The sequence below is a fragment of the Cebus imitator genome, unplaced genomic scaffold (genome assembly GCF_001604975.1).
Source record: "Cebus imitator isolate Cc_AM_T3 unplaced genomic scaffold, Cebus_imitator-1.0 Scaffold12, whole genome shotgun sequence".
Taxonomy (NCBI): Eukaryota; Metazoa; Chordata; class Mammalia; order Primates; family Cebidae; genus Cebus; species Cebus imitator.
Genome location: NW_016107327.1, coordinates 9,192,491 through 9,197,158, shown reverse-complemented (window position 1 = coordinate 9,197,158; position 4,668 = coordinate 9,192,491). Strand labels below are relative to the sequence as shown.

Below are 4,668 nucleotides of genomic sequence, written 5' to 3'. Positions count from 1 at the left end.
TTACTAGATTATGTATAGATTTTAGGAATGTTGGACTTTTTTTTGGCCAAAAGTTATTTATAAACTGTTTCACTATTTTGGAGCATATTTGCAAGTTCTTTGAGGGTAGATGTAAAGTAGCCTGTATTCTAGAGATAATTTAGCCCCATTTCTGAGACACACTTTTCCAGAGTCTCTGTTAATTGCCATGAATATTTAGTGAGATCTCTTCTCTCTGGCTGAGGGAATTAGGACAATTTTCAGCTCTGCTTCAGCTATGGGAATTACTTGTATTATAACTCTCCACTAACAATGCTTTCCTTAAGAATTATTTTTGGTTGGCCATGAGTTTCACCCTATGAATCTGTGTATTGGAATTCAGCCAAAGACTCAAGGGAGGTTTTTTGTTTTTTTTTTTTTTTCAATTCGAGAGCAGGTACTATTTATTAACTGACCAGCTTAGAAAAATAATCATGGGTAGACATCTTAGTTCATTTTTCTAATAAGCCTGTAGATCTGATCCTCCCTGTTGCCAGCATCTCCGCCTTCTACAAAATGGGTGGTCTTTTTCTTCATTCCACCAAGTGGAGAAGATAATTTGAAAGGCCACAGGAAGTTATTTGCTTCTTTGAAGTGTTTTCCAACAGTATAGATCTCATGAATCAGATCCTCCATCCATATTTACCAAGAGATAGAGCAATCAAAGCATTATCTGTCAAAGCAATTCGCTTCTTTTTGATTTTGCCATAACCACGTTTGCAGATTAGTTCATTTGCTGACTTCAGATTTGGGTACCCCCATGCAATATATGGCTCTACAATCCTCAGCATGTTAATTGAAGCCTTGTTGAGCTTCACAAAGGTTCCATTGAAGATTTGACGAAGGCGAAGAAGCTGCAACACCTTTCGGACCTTTGGGCTCACACCATTGATACCTCTGATCCTGATGACAAATGCCAATTTGGGTTCTGCAGGTCCATAGAAGTTGCCAGCTTTCCTTGCCATCCTTACCATTCAAATTTCAATTCTGTATATATGCCTATATTCCTTGTGATAGTGCTTCACCTTTTTTCATAGATAAGCTCCTTGCCTTTCAAAGCAACTTTTAGGCAAACTTCTTTCTCCAGTGCTTGATCTTCAGCTATGCTAAATTCCTTTGCTTTTTCTTAAGGGTTTCTGGCACAGCAGGAACCTTCTTCTTCTTCTCTTCTACACCCACCATGGTTCCAGCCAGAAAAACAGAAGACTCAAGGGAACTTTCTTTTTTTTTTTTTTTTTTTTGAGACAGAGTCTCACTCTGTCGCCAGGTGCCAGGCTGGAGTGCAGTGGTGCGATCTCAGCTCACTGCAACCTCCACTTCCCGGGTTCAAGCAATTCTCCTACCTCAGCCTCCCAAGTAGCTGGGACTACAGGTGCACACCACCACGCCCAACTAATTTTTGTATTTTTAGTAGAGACAGGGTTTCACCATGTTGGCCAGGATGGTCTTGATCTCTTGACCTCGTGATCTGCCTGCCTCGGCCTCCCAAAGTGCTGGGATTACAGGCGTGAGCCACCGCACCTGGCTTCAAGGGAACTTTAACGCAGTTTTCTGAAACTTTTTCTACAAGTAACTCCTCCTGGGTACTCTGCCCCAAAATTCTAAATGCCTCAATGTCTTAGAACTTTGATCTCCTTCTCCTCAACTAAGAAAGATTGCTGCATTGTATTTGAGTTCCTGTTTCGTACACCTAAAACTGGAAATTACCTCTAGACATAAAGCTTTAATGGTGGTAGGGCTTACATCATCTGTTTCCCTTTTTTCAGAGACTACAATCTTGTACTACATGTTGTGTAATATCTGAAAATAGTTGTTTCTTATAATTTTCCAGTTTTTTCATTATTTGCAGTGGAAGAATAATTCCAGATCCTATTTATTTCCTGTGGCTAGAAACATAAGTCTCTTCCCTGTCTGTTCATTTTTGACATCTGCCATCCATTCTCCCCACTGTAGCCAGAGTGATTCTTTCAACACAAATCTGATCATATCAGTCCCATGCTGCAATGAGGGCTGCAAACCCCACCTCTTATCCCACCTACTCCCCCAGCATCAGTTTGCACCATTTTCCAATTTGGACTTTATGTGGCAGCATACTAAATTACTTTCAATGTTCCTCAAATATGCTGTGCTCTCTCTCTCACATCTGAACAATTGCAAATATTCTTCTCTCTACTTAGAATATTTGCCCTGTGCCCCACATAGCCACTATTTCTGCCTAAAATCTATTCATTCTTCATAACTAATATATGTTTCTTCCTCAGAGAGGTCTCCCACAAAACCAAGAGTTGGTTTTACACCTGCCCAACACTCTCATAATGCCTTGTATTTGCCCTGTGTGATAACCCTCATAATTTTATAATTATTGTTTAATATCTGTATTCTGTATTAGACCATTAGACAAGTGAAAGTTCAGCATCTCTCTAAATCTGCCAAATCTCCAAGTGCCTTGAATAGCAGCTTTCAGAATAGTTCTCAATAAATATTTGATGACTACATTAATAAAAATATAAGATAATTAACTAAAGAACTGATAGTGGGAGTAGGGGGAGTAGGGAGAGAAAGGCGGAAAAACCAAGCCAACAAAACCTAATACGTAAAAAAAAAAAAAAAGAAGAAGAAGAAGAAAGAGCTTAAGGACAGCAAGTTTCCATTTTGTTGTCTCCATGGGTCAGATTTCCCAGATGTCACTTAGCTCCTCACCGGTTTGCCTATCAACAGAGGCACTAAGGTAAGAATGGTGCATTTGATACCTTTCTCTCTTCAAACCAAGAAGACTCAGAGTAAATGCTTTTCCATAATGGTGTTTTCAGAAGTAATCATGATAATCAAAGTCTCACAATAATTGAACGTAGTCCCGGATGATTCTATCACTCTGTCTTGGATAATTCCACAGAAGAAGCAGGTCCATTATGCCTTAACCTGTTCTTTGTCACCACTGTTGTTTTAGTGTCATTGTAAAAGAATGTCCACCAACCTGTTATGAGATTCATCATCCTAATCAAGTCATATGAACAAACAAAGTTAGGTTGTAGCAATGAAAGATCTGAGAAACAATATTGAAAGTTGTATGCTTTATACAAGGAAAACATGCAGAGGTTGTAACATATTAATTCAAAAGTTGTGACTCTATTGTCTAAACTGTAGAAGTGGCCTGCTTGTTTGTAGTCAATTCAGTCTTCATCATTTATCACTTTATCAAAAAATAAAATGAAATAAAACTTTTTCCCTTAAAGGGGCATGCTTTAGTGTCATATTTAGAATATCCAACAAAAGGAGGCATTTCCAAACTAAAGCTGATTCCCTTATGAAACCGTTTGGTGACAAGGAAGTCATTTATTCACTAAAGATTCAGCGACATCAAAAAATACTAGATAGAACTGAGGGTCTGTATAGTGTTTGGTCCAATCTTCTGTTTTAGAATCACAAAGTAGTTTTTCAACAGGATCCACTGTTTCCTTGAATATCATTTCTGCCTCTGATGTGCGACCTCATTTGACCTCTGGCCCATTAATGCCTCTCTTCTTTTCTCTTTCCATCAGCCCCTCTGCATCTCCCTTCCCCATCTCCAGCCTGGCCTCCACAGCAGGTGGTGAGGGCACTGCTCTAGCTGGCAAACCAGAGCTTACCCTGCTGGCCTGCCCTGTCTCCATTCCATGAGGCGCTGAACCAGACTCACATCCTCAATGTCCTCTTGGAAATTTCTCTGGCAAGCGTCTCCTTTCCAGCTAACATCTGCACTCTAATTCCATTGCTGGATTCACAAGAGAAAATCACCAAACTGAAGACTTGATCCACTCCAGAGTCAAGCTCTCTAACCTCCCAGGATGCTGGATGGTTCTTTAATTCATCTTATACTGATGTCCCGTTGCACTCCACCCTCAGAATCTTCAAATCATTAAATCTTGTAAATACCTGGAACCCTGGAGATCAACAAATCCAAATCTTTTTTCTTATAAAGAAATGGAAGAAAACCCAAGATATTAACTCACACAGCTAATGATACAGGTCTGACTATAACCAGAAAATGGAAACTACAACTCTTTATTCCACCCTAGTTCACCTGTGCCCTCACTCTTCAAGTTGTAAGTTATCGTTTCAAAATCTACTTAACCAACAATAAATAAATCAGCCAGTAAAAACTCCCTCGATTTTCCCAGTCTCCATTCCAATATGACGGAAAGAAAAACATATGTAGGCTTTGGTTCCAGAAAGACCAAATCTCAGCTCTACCATTTACCAAAAATGTGACCCTGGGGAAGTGACTAAATGCATTTCGGCCTGAATGTCTTTACCTGTAAAACAGCAACAAGAGACGGATAATTCATTCCAGAAAGGGCCATCCGTGCTCTCCTAGTCCCCACATTCGACCGTCTTTTTTAGCCCTCATCCATCTTCATCTCTTTGCAGCTGTTACCCATTCTTCCTGCTTTAAAACACTAGTTCTCTGCCTTGGCTGCAAATTGTCATCACTTAGAGAGCTTTAAAATCTTCTGATTCTTGGTCCCCATCCTCAGAGATTCTGAAGTAATTGGTATGAAGTGTAGCCTGGGAATAGGAATGTCTGAATCCCTCAGATGATTCTAGTGGGAACAAAGTTTGAGTACTGCATTTTTTTTTTTTTTTGAGAGTTAAGTGAATCTTTTTTTCCCC

At 39.7% G+C, this 4,668-nt stretch overlaps 1 pseudogene across 1 annotated transcript; it reads right to left on the bottom strand.

Moving 5' to 3' along the window:
* Window positions 1-465: 465 nt before the first annotated feature.
* LOC108282770 lies at window positions 466-1,200 on the bottom strand (annotated as a pseudogene). Its single transcript, XR_001816581.2, has one exon. The product of XR_001816581.2 is annotated as a 60S ribosomal protein L7-like (transcript).
* Window positions 1,201-4,668: the final 3,468 nt, after the last annotated feature.